The sequence below is a fragment of the Microtus oregoni genome, unplaced genomic scaffold (genome assembly GCF_018167655.1).
Source record: "Microtus oregoni isolate MIOR12 unplaced genomic scaffold, Mior012 000018F_ref0000195, whole genome shotgun sequence".
In the NCBI taxonomy this organism is placed as follows: Eukaryota; Metazoa; Chordata; class Mammalia; order Rodentia; family Cricetidae; genus Microtus; species Microtus oregoni.
This window is the reverse complement of record NW_024543077.1, coordinates 13,346,057-13,366,264: the sequence shown is the minus strand read 5'-3', so window position 1 is coordinate 13,366,264 and position 20,208 is coordinate 13,346,057.

Here is a 20,208-nt window from a genome sequence, read left to right as displayed (position 1 = left end):
ACATGTAAACACACAACTAGACATTTACCCTTAAATTATATAATCAGTTAGTGATATAAATTCATACTTTCTTAGTGTGATATAGTTTAACTACTGAAATGATGATGCTTGTCTTTTTCGTGAACTTTGTTCTGTAATTACATATGTGCTACCTATTTTATCACTAACTTAAAAAAAAGGTGTGTCAGTGAGTGTTGCCTTTATGTATAAGATGTATAAGAAAGATGTTCAAGAGAGAACCAATATTACCCACAGTATCACTGAATAATTTCTACTGACATGCATATAAAATAGTCATTATAACTAATTGTACTTTCACAATATCATAAATTATAGTGGTCATTTCATAAATTATAAAATGAAGGTGCTACATATGAACTTCAATTTTAACTTAAGTTCTCTTTCTTTACAGTTGAAATAAAAGCTTGTAGCAGAAAAATACAATCATTTTGTCTCATGAAATATCTTAGCAGCTTACTTTTGATACTTAGAAAATTTAAGAAAAAATTTGGACCCTGTAAAACATTGTTAATTACACGGCTAGCGCAAAGGAAATGTCTCAGGCAAACACAGGCTTACAGTCACTCTTAAAAAATATTGCAAGGAAGTTTATTATTATGTGTATATTCCTGAAATTAGAACCCCCATTGACTCCCTCTTGTCATTTTTGCTTCCCAATTCATGGTCTGACTTAGGTATTGTAACAGAATAGTGAGGAAAGTCAACTATGTGGTTAGTCCCACAGTTATTAGAACTGTTTCCCTTTTGATAACTTAAAGCTTACATTACATTATTGTTTTTATTTTTCTTATTATTTAATTTTATCAAAATAATTCATTAAAGTGAGAAAGTAAACTATCACATTAGACTGATTAGATATTGACTAAATTTCTTAGTTGGGGGTGATAGCGGTGATAGAGATTCAGCAATTAAGAGCACTGACTGCTTTTTCTACCTTCTGGACTCAATTCCCAGCACCCACATGGTGGTTCACAACTATCTGTACCTCTAGTCCCAGATTATCCCATCATATTTTCTGGCATCTTTGAATACTGTATACATGTAGTACATAAACCCCAGAGTTACAAAATAAAATAAGACATAGAAATTAATGCCTTCATTTGTCTAGCTTATCTCTGAATAATGTTTTATCGGCAAGTTCTTTACAACAGACTTTTATTTAAAATAAATAAATTAATTAAAGTTTAACAACTTGATAAATTATAGTAATTTAAAATATTCATGCAAATCCTAAGTCAATAACATGAGTAACCAAAAATTAGATTGTGATAAATGATAATATATTTTTTAGTTGATTTTGAATTTTTAAAACAAAATCCTTCTTGTATTTTAATTAATTTATTTTGTAAAGCTTTTGATAATGAATTAACATTTTTGCCTTTATTTCTGTTTGCTAAAATCATTACTTAGAGAAAAAGTGTTAATTTTTCTAAAATATAGATGCCTACAGATTTCATTTTATTAGCAGTTGCCTTAGGCCTACCACTGCCTCCAAAGATATTGGTTGCTAAAGGCCAGCTCCTTCACAGTTTGCAGATTATAAATCTGTATGGAGGGGCTGGAGAGATGGCTCAGTGGTGGCTCACAACCATCTGTAATGAGGTCTGGTGCCCTCTTCTGGCCTGTAGACATACACATAGACAAAATATTATATACATACTAAATAAATATTAAAAAAATTCCTTTAAAAAACAAAACAACAACAACAAAAAACCAGAACAATAAATATGTATGGATCATTAACTTGTACAATTTGAATTTATATCATTCTGGAACAGTGAGATTACCATGCACACCATGAGAGTGTAGCTAATCCTTTGAACATACCACCTTGTCTTCATTATACTTAAGGTCAGGACATTAAGAACAGCTGAGAAAATATGATATCTTCCATCTGGGAATCACAGGTTTGAATTTGAACCATGGGTTAGTTGACAAAATTTCTGACCCAAAGTAAGTCCAGTGATGCCACTTTCCCAAAGTAAAAATATCAGAAGTCACGTTGACATCCACAGCCCTTTTTGGGATAAGCCCTAGCCTCACTAAGAGGATCAGCATGTTTCCTTGCACAAATTCTGTACTATGTATTTTGGTAATATTCACAATTCTGTAGCCTTTGAATTCTGTTATTGGAGACCTTTGATTATGGGTAAATTGTGTACATGTTTCTTTTGATAACTCAAACCAAATTTACTGATTTATAGTATAACCTTTAATTCTATGCTTTAATCTTTTTAACTGTCTCTCTAGAAAGACAAGAAAAACTTAGCTGTATAACATTTTCAGACCAAGTCATTCATTTTTCCCTGGTTTGAGATTATTTTTGAATCTTTATTGAAACATTATTAGTTTTCAACCATGAGCAAAGGTACACACTATCCATGAATTTATCTTTCCAAAATTGCAATCATTGATAGCATTTTGTAAATGGATATATGCTCAAAGTATACATGTTTCAAAAACAATTGTTTCCCAGGATATATTTTATATCATTATACCAAAACATGTAAAGTTAAGTGTGTATATAACTTTCACAATTTTTCAGTAATTTTTGTTTTCTTGTGCTGATAGTTAATATGTTTTGTTACCACAGCTTGCAAAATCCCACATGTCTAACAGCAACAAACAACACACAAAGAACACCCTACTATTAATTTTAATTCAAATGATGTTACCATCAATTATGCCATGTTTAGAACTTTAAGATTTACAGATATAATATTTATAGACAAATATGTATTTATATATGTATATATAGAAAAATATGAGAGCTAATATAGTTTCTTAAATTGTTAAGGAAATGGTTGGTCTGTTAAATACTTTCAATACACACTGATTGTTACCAGTATATAGAGCTGGGACTTCGTATACACTACTGCAGCATTCTGTTAAATTGTTTTGTAGCAGATTGTAATTTCAATAATGTTTATATTCAAGTAAGCAATTAAGTTGATATACATATACTTATAGGTAATACATTTTGAAATAATTCATATTCAACTCTGTTTCTCCATTCTTCACTTTTGAAAAATGGCTTCTGAAGGAAAAGTGACTTGAGGCAGCCAATGCCTTATGAACTAAACATGAGTTAAATTTGAACTAAACCTCTGATTTCCCGAATTCTGATTCTTTTTAATAGCACAAGGAAATTCAATTAACCCAACCTTAAGAATCTAATTATGTTCATTGTTTCAAATTGACACTCACTTTTATCTTTTCACTCATTAAACGTTTGCTAAGTTTTTATAATTGAATGTCTTTTCAAACCCCCAAAACACATTGCAGAAATAGCTTTCTGGAAATGCTTCCTTCCACTTAACTTCCAAGTTCATACAGCTTATTATTTCCCCCATATGCATTCGTTGTCTTGTTGCAGCTCTGTAGGTCATTACCATTCACTGAAGCAAATGTCACTCTAGATCACATCCCAAATTCTTTATGAAGAATTTTGTTAGAAGTAGCAGAAAGGTGACTTCATATAAAGAAGATATAGAGGACAGTAATTAAAATTATTGACAGTGGAGAATCACAGGACATGTGCTCTATGCTTACTCTTACAATTTTTCTTATAGTTGATAGTGTCACAGCAATCATCATTATAGTTGGGATCAGAAATGTATTATATATTTTATGTTGTTAAATATTCCAGGTCAATATCTCTCATCAGAAAAATTCTTTCCTGTAAAACTAGGTGCTTGGGGGAGGAAAATATACAAAATTAGAAGCAAAATGTCCGGAATTTAAAACACTTTTTTTTTCCAATTGGGCAAGATTCTGATCAAGACAATTAAATTGGAATGTGGTTCAATGATAGAACATTTTTTACCATGTGTGATGCCCTGGGTTCAATACCAGTTCCTTCAAATAGATATATGGGACCCTGACAAATACTTAATCAAGGATCTCTGTGAGCATTGAAAGGAAAGTGTTCATTAAACCCTGCTTGTGTCATCAGTGGACTCACAACTTTGCTGATTGATTCTTTTTGTTAGCTTTATGCAAGCTACAATTATCCGAGAAGAGGAACCTTAATTTAGATGTCTCCATTAGATAGCCTGTAGGTAAGTCTGTAAGATATTTTCCTGCCAACTGGAGGTGGTGCTAACCCTGGGCAGGTGGTTCTGAGTCATGTAAGAAGGCTAACAGAGCAATCCATGGAGAACAAATCAGTAAGCAGCATTTTTCTATGGTCTCTTCAGTTCTGGCCCTGACTTCCTTTCATGTAAGCTATCAGGTGAAATAAACACTTTCCTCCATAAATTGCTTTTGGTCATGGCAATGACAAGAATAGAAAGCAATTAATACAAATGAAGGTGGTAATTTCAATGTTTTTTGAATCTATCATTAAGAAATAACTTTCAGTGAGGAGTAGAATCTCTAGAGTCCCTTTTCTGTCTATGCCTGACATCTAATGGCCCATTCTTCTGCACAGCCTGTGCATGAATCTGCAGATATTGTGAGATTATGAATGCATTGGCCATGCCTTGCTTACAAAATGACATTGTGTATGTAACCTTTTTTGTTTAATTACCTGTAACTTCTGGGAGCGGCTTTTCCCAGCCATGAAAGGCATCTCTCATAAAATTTGCCTTTATTAAATTGAGATATATTTTTAAATGTGGTAGCAAGAGAGTAGGTTTGCATAGGGCCTTTAATATAGTTTACCTTCACTATAGACTCGTCTTCCTTACATCCTTATCCCTACCTCTTCCCTGCTAAACATTCTCAATCCCAGAATGGTCATATTTTTATATTCTATTTATATTTTATGATCGCTCATCCCCTAAGACTTCTATTTTCCTAGCTTCTATGGTGTGGGAAGTATATGTGTTGCTTTTAATTATTAACAAATAAAGCTGTTTTCAGCCAATGGTTTAACAGAGAAAAGCCAGGTGGGAAATCCAAACAAAGATGGAGAGAGAAAGTAGGTGGAGTCAGAGAGAACCCATGTCGTTCCTTCCAGACTGATGCTTCCACCAGAGCCTGCTGAAACTTTGCAGGTAAACCACGACCTCATCGTGATTAATGGAGGTAGGTTAGTTTAGGGTATAGAGATGGCCAGAAATAGCTTAAGCTATTGGCCAAACAGTATTTCATTTAATATAGATTTCTTTGTGATTATTCAAAGCCAGGAAACGAAAAACAGCCTCCCCCAACACTTCTAGAGGTTTTCCATCTTTAGCTCGCAAAGTCAGAGAGTCAGGAGGTGTCAAGGTGTCACAAGTGTCAAAAGCTTTATGAACCAACAAGATGTGGAGTTGACCTGTCTCAGTGCTGGGACCGTGTTTTGAAGCAGAGTAGCACACATACCCTCTCCTTTTCAGCTGCAGATTTCTCCAATCAGAGAGCGCCCCCGTGTGTCGGGGACTTCTGTGCCCACCCCAAGAGCCATAAGCAGAATCATCTCCCTAGTGTGATGAACAGCCCTTACATCAGCAGCAGTTCCACAGTGGCCTCAGGCCTAAGGCAAGGCGGTCTCCTGGATGACCTGGACCGTCTCATTCTGGAAGACCTGAAGGAGGAGGAAGAGAATGAAGAGGATGCTGGGCTCTGAGAGTGACCCTGACCAGACCCATACAGGAAGGACAGACATGGTGTGTGGACACAAGGTGTCCACAAGGAGATAGAAACATCCTTGGGAGTACTTATGAGACAGTCACAACCACACAAGCCGGATCAGCATCACAACCTTCTTCAGAGAGTATGCCACTGCGGCTCTGGTAGCATGATACCATGATACCACCCGCCATTGAGGTTTATGTGGCCACAGGCATGGTACCACCAGCCCTCATGATGGTGCAGAGACAGAGTGTGTGTTTCCACCAAAATAAAAGTCTCTACCAGCACTTCTTTGTGCAAAGCTTTTGCAAGCATCCCTCAGCCTTCCCTAATTTATAGAGTAGAAGCCCTGATCCTCCATGTCCTTACCAAAATAAAAGACTATGACTTCTCACTTTCAAAAAGAAAAATAAATGATCCACAAATAACAAGGAAGATATTCGTTTGGGTTACTTTACTGAATATAATTTATGCAAGCCAAGCCATTTGACAGCAAATTATATATCTTTGCTTTTCTTTGCAGGGAAATAAGATCTCGTGGTGATATTAATCAGCCTAAATGTCTATCAGCTTTTAATACCACTAAAAATATAGTACATATGGTGGTTTGAAAAAAAATGGCCTGCAAGGAGGGTGACATTATTTGGAGGTGTGTCCTTGCTGGAGTAGGTGTGGTGTTGCTGGAAGGAGAGTGTCGTTGTGGAGGTGGACTTTAAGGTTTCATAAATCATAAGACATGCCTAGTGAGACTGACAACTTTATGTTGCTGTCCCAAGATGTAAACTCTGAGCTACATCGCCAGCGCTATGTCTGCCTGGATGCTGCCATGTTTTATCACGATTATAATGGACTGATCCTCGGAACTATAAGCTGCCCAATTAAATGTTTTCCTTTATAAGAGTTACCATGGTCATGATGTCTCTTCACAGCAATAGAAAGTCTAACGGAGACAGTAAATATGCATAATTATTACTATTTTTGATGACTAATTTACTTCTACAAAATAAAGAAAGTATTAAATATTCTTGATACATATGAAATATATTTTGAAAAATTGAAATATTTTATGTTTTATCCAATTCTAATAGCATGGTATCATTAAAACATGTAGTGTTATCATATGTTTTCATTTATGCACATAATCTATTTCACAAAAGTGATATGGAAAGTGAAAGAGGACTGTTTGAGAGAATAAAGGTGGAAAAAAGTGCAGAAGAGACTGTGAAAGAGGATATTTAAGAATGAAGTTTGATGTAAACCTGTGGGAGCAGAAAATATGACCTATTACACCAAGTGAGTAACATGAAAATGATAAAAAAAGGTTACAGTGCCTAAAATATCTGAGAAGCCAATATTAATTTATAAGTCATTAAGTTTTATGAGACAATGTTTCATTTCTATAAAGTCAATAAATCTGACTTTATATTCTGATTCAACAAAAGTATTGATATCAGTACTAAAGAACTTGTAATATTGATGGGAAAAACGATAAATTTGAAAAAATAGTATTCTGAGGGTTGTTTTAAGGAAAACAATAGTCACATTAGTCAAGGGTTACTTTAGCCACGGTCTATTCTGGGATCAAGTTCAAAGCTGGGCAACCATTTCTCCTCTGAAAGAAAATTGAATAAAGAAGCCAAGCTTAATGGCATGAGCAATACTCAAAGACATCACAAAGGAAATGAGGTGTTTGAATAAAACATCACTTCCATTATGAACTTCTAGATATTCTTTGCAAAATTTTTTTTGTCTTAATTTCAAAACAGGAAGAATCACTGAAATTACAGTTTCCTTACTTGGTCTACATGAAAGGAATGAGAATATTTTTGTTTCTTTGTGTTTTTTAAAAGATTTTATGCATCTTGTTTTACTAACAAGAAATTTATAGGTCTGTTTTTTATATTTGTATATATGTAGTTTTTAATGATAATCTTTTAAAGATATCCAGTTATGATAAACTTTATTTTCCCTTCTAAAAACAATAGATTCATACTAGTTATAAGCCAGGGTAAGTATTTCTAAACTGTTTCTAAACAGTTGAAATATAAATAGTAAAATCTGAAATGTGGAAAAATGTTTTTTGTATGACATTAAGAAAGAAAAAAGTGAAATACGTTTCAAAGCAAGGCACATGAAAATTTAAGTATCTTACAATCAACTTTTAGAAATCTGTCTCAAATAAAATCATTATAAGAACTTATTTCTTTTAACATTAATGACCTCTGGATACTTAAGGATCTTGTAGCTGACATTCAGAAGAGCAAATGAGAGGCTAGTATTTAATAGTTTAATATATATTCAAATTGACATGAAAGGAGGAGAGGATTTCATGAAAGGGCACATTTAACAGTCCAAAAACTGTTGGTGGATTATTAGGAAATCTTCAGTTTTCATTATAAAAGACTAATGGGCTCATCTAGATGAGTCCTGGTTATGTTTTTGCTCTTTAAATGACTTTCCTATGGACCTCAAGAACATGACAAGCATAACCATTTTAGTGTTGTGAGTTTCCTGAACTACTGAATAAATTTTAAATAACTTTCAAACTATAGTGGGTGTTTTCTGTCATTTCCCCATAACTATTTGTTGGCATAGGATGCTAGTTTGTTCCTGACTGCTTTGACTCAAAATAATCACCCAGAAACTATATTATTTGTAAAACACTCTTTGGCCAACAGTGTAATGCAGTAATAGGAGCGGCGGGGCTGTGTTCCCAGCACCCCGGCCGCCTGCCCGGCTAGCTTATGCCCTAAATAATTACATGGACACTGTATTCATTTAAACACCGCTTGGCCCATTTCTATCTAACCTCTTCTAGGCTAATTCTCACATATTAATTTAGCCCATTTCTAATCATCTGTGTTGCGCCCCTAGGTGCGCTTACCGGGAAGATTCTAGCCTATGTCCATCCTGGGTCGGAGCTTCTTAGCGTGTCTCTGCCCAGGAGCCAGGAGCATGGCGTCTCTCTCAGGCGTCTGCTCCCGAGAGGAGAGCTGTCGAGACTGAGCTCACTTCCTCTTCCTCCCAGCGTCCTGTTCTGTCTACTCCTCCCACCTATCCTCTAACCAATAAAATGGGCCAAGGCAGTTCCTTTATTAGCCAATGACCTTCCTCCATCAGTGTAAGCATATTTTTAGCTAGCTCTTATATGCTAAACTAACCCATGTCCATTAATCTGTGTATTACCATGTGGCTGTGGCTTACGAGGTAAAGTTCCATCTGGTGGGGCTACATGGCTTCTCTATGACTCTGCCTACTTTCTCTCTATATCTTTTTTAGCCTGATATTACTCTGCTAAGCCATTGACCAAAAACAGCTTATTTATTAATCAATGTATATATTCATAGCATATATCACCTCCCACATCAACTATTGATATGCCCTCTTACCACATCTCCTTTATTTTATCTCTAAATCTTAAAAGGATATTTTGTCATTTTTATTTACTATGTTTCTTGTGAACCCCATTAACACACACTAGAATAAATATTTCTAAATGCATTCAAATGAAACATTATATTCTCTCTTTCAAGATCTCAATTGATCTTATAATAATAATAATATATGCTGTGACATTAAATGCATAACAATTTTAATCTTCTAATTCTTGTGTTATTGTACTATAAAAGTTAAAAACATAGAAAATGAAATTTTGTGAATCTTATAAAATAACTCAATATAATTCAGAATTTATCTTAACAATATTAAAATATTTGCAAGCACTAATAAAACTTTATCCACTGAGATATAGTCTAGATCATAACTTAGGAAAAACATGGAATGATACAGAAATCATAAAATGTATGGCCAAGACCATAGTAGAACTGAGCTAGAAATAAAGGATGCAAATGTATTGTAACCAATACTGCATACTTTTGAAAATACCCACAGAAATAGTTAAGAAAAGATTGGGAAATGATTAATCATGGTAATTAATTAAAGTCTATTAATATTAGGTTGTTGGTTCTTCCTATCTTGACCTAAGGATCAAATCCAATTCTATCATGGTTCATCAAAAATAACCAGATTTGGTAGCATGCTACAAACAAGACAGTAAATATATAGAAACAATAATATTTCATTTTAAAAATTATTATTATGACACAGTAGGCAAGTGGATAATGTTATCAAAAGAACAAACACAACTTACCAAAAGTACATGAGGGAAAGACACATTAATACATGGATGGGGCAGAAGACAAGAAGTAGACCCACACAGAGATAAACAGCTGATACTGTGCAAAAGAGTCTAGGCTTAGTATGGAAAAATAGCCTTTTATAGAAACTATAAAACAAGTCACAACAGATATTGTTAAAAAAGTGAAAAGCTGTATTGGAAGAAAATATTTGCAAAACAGCTTTCTGATAAAAGACATAGTTCCTAAACCCACAAAATCTTCTTGAATTTCAACATTACAAAAGCAATTTAGAAAAGCAATGGGAAGCTTATTGTAGTTGACTACTGCATGTGTATCACAAGTAAATGCAAGGAAAAGTGCTCAATGCACTTAGTATTGGTAATTACAAATATGGCACAATCAGAAATAATAACAGAAAATAAAATGTTGAATAATTATTTAAGTTCTTAAAGTTCAAAGTCTGCTACTCTATAATTTTGGTTTAAGACACGACAGAGAATTAATTATTATCATTTCAGCATCAGTTATTAGTATCTTTCAAAAGAAAACTAGCATTCATTTCTACTCACTCTCCCTACACTTTTGTTATGAGATCACTTAAAGATCAAAGAATTTGTTTTTTAATTTGGAAAAACTCATAGAAATGCCTTCTGACAATTGTCAAGTGTGCTATTTCCTTACCAAGAAAAGTGATGCTCTCATAGCCTTGAGAATTCAAATATCAAGTCAGTAACAAACACTGTTGTAAATCACTCTACATACCATGTGCAGCTTTCTATATTCTCAAGAATGTACCATGTCCTCTATCTATATGTTATGACTGCTAGCTTTGTGTTTCTATGGGACTCCTAATGGAAAGAGTAGGCATGGTTCGGACTCTATTACTTGCTCTTGGGTCCCTTTTACTCAAACTGGTTTACCTTGTCCATGAGGATACAAGGACTTTTGTGTTGTTTTACTGTACCCTGTTTTATCCTTTTTGGTTGTCTTTTGGAGGACTTCTTTTGAAGGGAAATGGAAGAGGAGTGGATCTGAAAAAGGGAGGGGAGGTAGAGGGAGCTTAGACAAAGGGAGGTATAAAAAACTATAGTGAGGATGTATTATATGGAGAAAAATATATTTCCAATTAAGAAAAAGGCTGTGTCAGTGTATTTATTTATACTTTTTACCATTTTTGCTATTTAAAAGTCCAATAGATTTTTTAGAAGATATTTTGAGTATTTGTGAAGAAAAATAATAATAATAATAGTTTAGCAATCATTTTAACTACAAATTGTTGGAATATTAATGGTTATCTGACTACATAAGCAATTTACCAAAAAGCAACATTTGTGATGGAGTTTTCATGTCTCTCGAATACATTTTTCACAAATATATTTTGATCATGTTTTTCCTTTGTCCAATTCCTCCTACATCTCTCTACCTTCCTTCCTACTTAACTAATATAATGCTTTCTCTCTCCATTCTCTTTTCTTTAAAGAAAAAAAGTAAAAAAAAAAATTCATGATACTTGCCTGGAGATATTTTTATTCTGTTTACCAGTTGGTATCTATTGCTGATAACTTCTTGATTGGTAGTGGGAACTTCACCTCTCAACATTGAAAATGCATTCTCCATCACTCTGGCTATTACAATATTAATGCCTTCTCTTCAGTCCTGGGAGAAGTAGCTGTATCATTTGTTGTCTAGTCTCTGCGAAGTGGGAAAGTGCAGAGATTCTCTCAAGTCCTGGCTATAGTAGTCTATAAGACCAGATCATCTCAGCTAGCTACCTCAAAATTGTTCTGTGCAGTTTGTAGTCCAAAAGCCGATCTTTAAGTGGTGTTTTTCAGCTTAGTAGTGTTATCATAGTCCTAGAGGAATCACTGTTGTGGAGCCTCATCCTCCTTTTGCAGAATTCAAAGGTTGCTGTGGTCATGGTTCACAGCAGAAAACCGAGACTCAAACCTGAAAACATATACAGAAAAATAGACAAAGCCTTTTTCTAGAATTATTTATACTTTACATGATCATTAATAACAAAGACTTTAAAATACATATATATTAACCTTATAAAGTTTGAGATAATGTTTATGCTCCAAAAAGCTGTTAAAAAGTTAATATAAAATGAAAGGATTATTGTCCGTTATGTTCAGAGAGTCCGGTTTTATCCCAGGCTTTTCCAGACCCAGGCCAGCTGGTCTTGGTGAGTTCCCAGTAGAACATCCCCATTGTCTCAGTGTGTGGGTGCACCCCTCATGGTCCCGAGTTCCTTGCTCTTGCTCTCTCTCCCTCTGCTCCTGATTTGGACCTTGAGAATTCAGTCCTGTGCTCCAATGTGGGTCTCTGTCTCTGTCTCCTTTCATCGCTTGCTGAAGGTTAATATTCAGGAGGATGCCTATATAACGGACAATGAGGACTACTGAGAACTCAAGAACAATGGCACTGGGTTTCTGATCCTACTGCACGTACTGGCTTTGTGGGAGCCTAGGCAGTTTGGATGCTCAACTTACTAGACCTGGATGGAGGTGGGGGGTTCCTTGGACTTCCCACAGGACAGGGAACCCTGATTGCTTTTTGGGCTGAGGGGGGGGGACTTAATTAGGGGAGGGGGAGGGAAATGGGAGGCGGTGGCTGGGAAGAGACAGAAATCTTTAATAAATAAATAGATTTAAAAAAAAAGAAAGAAAGGATTATTTAATTAGTTCCAATGAAATAGCCCTTAATTATTTTGTTTTTCTTCTGGCCCATATCAGGTGACTGTTCTAACATGAGACAGAGATTTTGGATAGTACTTTAATAAATATGCTTGGGTTTAGAGAAGGATAAAGTCACATTCCAACTCAAAAGCCAGCTTTAATCTTTAATTGAACTGGGACTACAAAAAGGCCAATTGTATTATATGTCTGTAGAGAATAGTAGAAACACACATTTGGGGAAATTTATGAAATTCTATCTGGTTGGAAATGTGATATGCTAATAGGTCAATTGACTCTTCTTCTTGAAATATTTTTTTTTCTGGATGTTTGTATTTTTTCTTCAGATGTCCAGTGCTCTTCAGATTCCTTAGCTGGGTACTTTTATTCTCCCAAAAGGACAGAAACAAAAATCTTCCCCAGCCCCAAATTTGGGAAGGTTCCCTTTTGCAAAGTTATATCTGAAAAAATAATTGTTAATTTTATAGGTTAGGTCAGATTGAATGACCATGCTATCATCATTTTTTTTCTAATTAAGAGATCTATATTGTTTAAATCTAACCTTTAATAATTTTTTTGGTACCCATAACTTTTCTTCTCCTGTGGGAGCAAAAACAAAACCTCTTTCCCAACATAACACATGTCCTGGTTACCATTCTGAGGTAAACATATCTTTAAAGTATACTGACTGATTTAATTTCACAGTTTTTATTATTATCCAAAGTTTCTTGAAAGTTGTCATTCCTTTCTTATTAGCATTTGTAAAATTCAAAATTAATAAATTATTATGCAATCTATTTCTTGTGGTCTTTATCATCTCATCTTTTTATATTTACTTAACAATCTTCAGAGTTCTATTTGATATTTCTTTTTTTGGTTGGTTGGTTTTTTGAGACCGGTTTTCTCTGTGTAGCTTTTCAACCTGTCTTGGCACTCGCTCTGTATACCAGGCTGGCCTCAAATTCACTGAGTTCTGCCTGCCTCTGCTTTTTGTATGCTGGGACTAAAGGTGCATACCATCACCTAGGTTTGATATTTTTATAACTGCCTGCCCTGTCAGATTATGTTGTTCTACCTGAAATATGTTTAGCACTATAATGATGGGGAATCTTTGTCAGTCAACTGTCTTTGAGAGGTGAGACCATATAGGGTGTGGCTGTCTGCATACCCAGAGAAAAATGTCACATGACCCAGCTGTTCTCTCTCTTTGGTTCCTGTTCTATACAGCTAAGCCTGGACTTCTTGTTCCTGTTTTTAGAGTTTGCCCCTCATAATAAAGAAAAATATAATTTCTCTATCTTTTAGCTAGCCTGGTTATTTCTCAATCTGAGATAATTCAGCATTTGGTACCCAATGCGGGACTTAGGTGCCCCACGGCTCCAGCCAGCTGCTCACATGCTCTGTGTGGTGGATTTTGGTATGAAATCTGGGCATGGTGATCCTGAGGAGCCACTAGCCCTGGTGGCATCTTAGAGCCACTCTGGGTCCTCAAACACCTGTGCCACCGGTGGATGCACAACTGACTGTGGGTCCAGCTTTTCCAGCACCCCATGGAAGCCCAGGTGGGATGCAGGCTTACTTGTGTAGTAGTAGGAGCGACGGGCTTTACCCGAAATAATTTCTTTTCCCGAAATAATTACACGGAAACTGTATTCTTTTAAACACTGCTTGGCCCATTATATCTAGCCTTTTCTCAGCTAACTCTCGCACCTGGACTAGCCCATTTCTTATAATCTGTGTAGCCCACGAGGTGGCTTACCAGGGAAGATCTTAACCTGTGTCTGCCTGGAGTGGGAGAATCATGGCGACTCCTTCACTCAGCTTCTTTCTCCCAACATTCTGTTCTGTTTACTCCACCTACCTAATTTTTTGTCCTATCAGAGGCCAAGCAGTTTCTTTATTATTTAACCAATGAAATTAACACAAGCCAGAAGACTCTCCCCATCATACTTGGGTGCCTCTGTCAGCATGGCTGTCTTGATGTCCTTGTGACTGTGTGGCTGCTGACCACTCAAGGACCTCCGCAAAGTGCACAGTCCATGATTTATACTGAATAACTCTTTTTAATTTGAACATATTTTTTCAGAATCTAACACTATAACCAAGTTCAAGCTAGCTACATGGCTATAACTGTGCCACGACACCTACTGGCCGCCAGTGGTTATTGCAACTACTCCAACTAATTACAGGTGAGATTTATAATTTAAAAGAACAGATGACAGATGACTTGGCAATAGAGTTCAACAGCTTTTTCACTTATACCATGTTTGATATTATGCAAAGTTTATAACATTCCCCTTCTACATCCCTCTATTTGATTCTCAGTATTAGCTTTGTCTTTTATATTTTCTCCTTAAAAAGATGGTTTAATAATAGGACCAAGAATGAGGCACTTTTAGAAATGACACCGTCTGTACAGACTGATAATTACCAACTAATAGGGAAATTCAGCACTCCATAGAAGGATGCGACCAATTTGACAAATAAAACCCAGTCAATGACAGAGGATGCTGAGAAATTGTTTGAGAGAATTCATACTTTTGAATGTATTAATCAGAATCCATTGAACAGTTGTGATAGATTGATGGATATAATGTCTCTCCAGGAAGGTAATATGTGTGCTATAAAAATTAAGTTCAATGATAAGACGTTATCTTTACTGGACAGGCTTCACATCTTGGAATTCTTAAAGAGGGCTTTAGAACAGAACACCAAACAGGAGATCCAGATTTCATAAAAGACAGTAGTAAAAAATTTGAAAAGACTGAGAAAATTATCAAATTTTATAACCAGTAACAAAAGGTACAAAGACAGGATTTAGCCTCATCAGTATGTACTAAAAACTCTGGGATAGCTTACCAGAGTTCTCACTTCCTATCCAGTGACCTCCTTGGAAAGAACATCTGGTACAAAGTACCCTACGTTAGTAAAAGAACATAAATGGGAACCCATGCATATGGCTGATCTAAAGGAAATTAAACAAGCAATAGTTGATAATGAAATATATTCATTATTCATTAGGGAAATGGTCAAATCATGGGCTTCAGGCAATAGTAAACCCCACAAGATTGGTTTCAATTAATCTCAGCAGTCCTAGAAAATGAACCATTGCTTCTTTGAAAATGTTATTGGAGGGAAGAAGCAAAAATTTTAGAACAATAGGGAAAAGCAAAAGGACTTGAGATTTCCCAAGATCAAATTCTGGGCAAGGGACATTACTCTGATCCTCAGGATCATGCTCTTTATGATGAACATACCTTGTCCCAATGTAGCACAGCAGCCTTAAATGCTTGGTACAGGATTTAGGAACTAGGAAAGAGAATTAAATCATATATTAGGGATAGACAGGGTCAGAGAGAACCCTTTAGTGACTTTTTACAAAGATCAACTAAGGCTGTACAAATAGGAGTAACAGACCCAGATGCTATACATGTACTAATAGAATCTTTGACTTTGAGAATGCCAATTTAGAATGCTAAAAGATCCTTGGGCCTTTAAAGGCCATATCAGCACAAATAGATGAATGGATCTTGCATACAATGAATGTGGAGACATTTGACTACAATACTGAAGCTTGGGTAGGAGAAGCAATTTCCAATGGAGACATCAAAATGCCAAATGTTTTAGTTGTGGTAGAATAGAACATCTGAGACGGGATTGTAGATAAGGAATTCCTAGGATGATGTGGGAGTCTTCTGTTTTGTGTTGATTTTATTGGTTAAATAAAGAGACTGCCTTAGCCCTTTAATAGAACAGAAATTTAGGTAGGTGGAGTAAACAGAACAGAATGCTGGGAGAAAGAAGCTGAGTCAGGCAGTCGCCATTATTCTCACTCCTGACACAGCTGCAGGTTAAGATCTTCCCTGGTAAGCCACCTCGTGGGCTACACAGATTATTAGAAATGGGTTAGGTCAATATGTAAGAGCAAGCCAATAAGAGGTTGGAACTAATGGGCCAGGCATTGTTTAAAAGAATACAGTTTCCATGTAATTATTTCGGGGCATAAACTAGCCATGCGGGCAGCCGGGTGCCAGGGACGCAGCCTCGCTGCTCTTAATACATCACTAGGAATAATAATCTCCTTTGGTAATTGCAAGAATAGGCAGGCACAGCCTTCAGGTATACGTTGGAGATGTGGCAAAAGCTGACATTGGACCAATATAGGTCGACAAAAGACAGACAAAACAACTCAATACTATCAGGAAACTTCTTGAGGAGCCTCTAGCAGGCCCCCATAATGACAATTATCCAATCTTTCCCAGTTTCTCTGGAGAACATGTCTCACCAGGAAATTTAAAAAAATCCAATAGGTCAGGCAGTTATAGATAGGTCAAATTGAACATTAAAGTATATGCTAAACAAACAGAAAGGGGTGGAAAATACCCCAAGAAATAGATTGCATAGTGCTTTAAATCTAAAATTTTCTTAATGCTAATGAGAAAGGAATGACAACAGCAGAGAGACATTGGATAATAGAAAAGAAAACTTCTGAATTAAATCAACTGGTATATTTTAAGGACGTGTTGACCACACAATGGAAATCAAAATATGTGCTATTGTAAAAGGGGTTTTGCTCTTGTTTCCACAAGAGAAGAAAAACTAAAAATACCATCAAAATTAATAAAGATTTACTTTGAAAGGGAGAGATCTCTTGAGAAAGAGAAAAGATAGCTCATCCACAAAGGTGACAATCATACAGGTGGTAATGAAACCATATAGGGTTGTGGCAGGATTCTGTTCTTGTTTTTAGAGGAAAATACATATCTTCAAAAATCCAAGAGACCCTGGATGTTTGGATGCTGACAGAGGGAAAAATAACTATCCAATATATATCATCTAGAAAAAAGGAATATGACTTATGAGGACAGGTGATAAACACACACACACACACGCACACACACGCACACACACGCACACACACACACACACACACATATATATATTCATATATGAATATATAGAGAAAGTTGGCATTATAGTTGGACAATGGCTCTGTCCTTCTTTAAATCCAAGCATGTTGTTAAAAGAAAAATTCAGAGTTTCAGTCTCATGTCAGGAGCTATCTGTTATGGGACAAAAAGAAGAAAGAATTTAGGAAAAAAATTTACTTTATCCATAACTATTTTCTTTATATTGTATTTTTTATTGAATATATGTCAATAATAATAATATTTAAGTTTTACAAAACAAAAAAGTAGAGTTTCCTAGAGATCCTATTCATGCAGTAATCTTTGAAGCTTCGAGGAAGAAGATGGGGCCCACAGCAACAACTCCGCCTGGTTGAGATGACATCATGATGCTGATAATGCTACTATAATACTGATTTTTGGGTTCCAACTGCTGAAATGTTGCACTTTCTCACAACATTCTGGTCAGAACTCCAAATAAGAACTTTGGAAAAACCCTATTGACTAATGTTGCCTTTAAAAGACTAATTATCTTTTTACCTTGAGAATTAGCATTTTCAAAGGCCAGAGATTAAAGTATTATTTGCCTAAATTTTGAATTTGGCATTATTGTATTTAGTGCTACTGTTAATTTTTGTGAGAAATCAGTGAAGTTTCCTTTTGGACCCATAGTAAATGACTCAATCTTATTTCCTACTTCAATTTCATCACAAGCATTCAAAGATATTGCATGATATAAAGCCAGGGTGTTGTCACAATATAAGTATTGTATTTATATAGTACCATAGTCTCCTTCTCCAAGAAGTTGATCTTGGGAGAAATTCCATACCTTTAGCTCTATCAGATGTTCGATGGTCTTAGTCTCTTATTCCCACCAGGTCCTCCATTGTAGTTGTGGACCAGGCTCTAAGAATGTCGTAACCATGTTTTTCCAGTCTTTAATAATTTGATTACAAATTCATCATGAGTTTAACATCTGCTTTGCAAATTGTGAATGCACACCATATGAGACTATCACTTCCTTGAAACCCCTTAAATCCAACATTGCCATGGGAACACATTCATCTCTTACAGAGCCTATATTATTTGGCAATTCCTGTAGGGTTAATGGATATATTATGGTTGGCTGGCTGAAAACCTTAGGGTGTTCCTCTCTATGCTTATAGTGCAAGTCTAAAATTGGTTCTCCTTTAAATTACTGTATCTGAATTTAAATATTCCTATGATCTGTTTTATTAAGTTTTTAAGGCCTGTATCTTGGAATTCATACCAAACAACCCTTTAAGAGATAAACCAAGAATTATCAAAACCACAACAAAGATTATCAAAGGATAATTAACAGTATGTCAAGCCCATTAAGTTAATTATCCCTTAATTTAATTTTTCCATTTAAATCATATATTATTTAATCAAACAGAGGCCTAACTTTTTCTATTGTAACTGCATTTACCATTTTTTTTATATTGAAGAAAACTCTCTCTTTGGACTAATTCCCCCCTTTAAGAATTATCAATTTTCTCACCAAATTTGCTGCTGATTACAATGAAGAAGTAAAGTTGAATACTGCTGCAGCGAACAATAAAAGCCTGACCAGAGTCCAATGAAGCTACCAAGAAAGTCCAGTGAAAGCCAACCAGGAGAGAAGAAAGAAAAACTTAACTCGTGACTCTGGCTGCATATAGCTCTGACCTTTGCCAGTAGCTGCAAAGCCACAGGCAAATGAGTTTTTCTTGAATTCATACCCTAATTATTAGGTGCCAGATGTAGCACAAATTCTAGTTGGTCTTAATAATAAAAGCCCAGAGTAAGATATAGGAGTTAAAGCTGAAGGTCAAAGAAGCAGATAGGCCACTGGAGAGTTCTTTTCCTCTACCAATGCTCAGAATGAACGGAAGATCATGTCAGACTGCATCTCCAGACTGCATCTGTCTCCATCAAACCTCAGACTGCACTGAGCTCCTGTCTCCTCCTGCCTTGTATTCTCCTCCTATCCCAAGTGCTGGGATAACCTTTGTGTGAGCTCTGTTTCTGTTTTAGAAACATTCAATCTTGTGTAGCCCGGGGTGGCCTTGAACTAACCAAGTTCGCTCTGTCTTTGTCTTCCTGGAATTGAAGGTGTATGCCACAACACATCAGGCCTCTAATGGCTTAGCTCTGCACTTTGATCTTAGAGCAGGCTTTATTCATTAAAAAGCAAACAAAATATCACTACAATTCTTGTAACAGTTTGTCTTATGGGCAGAACCCTGTTGTATGTTGTAGGGTTTGTAGCTGAGGTAAATTTATGATTACCTTTCTCCTTTGCTAGTGTGAAGGGTACCTTTAGTTAATAGGAATAATAGTGTGTAGGTTATGAACCTCCTACTTAGGCACCAGCTCAACTTCCCTTTTAGTTAATGCCTTCAACATTAGGGCTTTACTCAGTTGTGGTGAGTAGTCAATATACTTGGCAATAGCCTGTATTATTCAGGTGTTTCTACAGGTTTGAAGCATATTTTTCTTGATTGTATCATTTAAGATGATAGGAGCCACCATAAATATGCCTTCTGGCGGCAGTCTGCATAAATATGTCATGGAGAAAGGAAGCTTTTTTCTTTTTTCCTGCTTGTTTGTACTGTTGCTGGAAAGTTCATCTGTCCTGCTGCTGAGGCATTCCTTCACTGGTACTCAAACCTAGTTCTTTACAATCCAACATATACTGAAGGCCAACTGAGACATCCAATCTCATGGACAAGTATAGGATTCTTGGTTTATGCATGAGAAGACAGCTGTACAGACAGAAAATGAACAAGTGAAATGTATGTTCAGCTTAATTGCTAACAAGTTAAAATCACAAGATGTCAGCATGCATCTATTAAAATAACTAATTAGCTAAGTTTCAAACATCTGAAGAAACCAAGTGTTGAC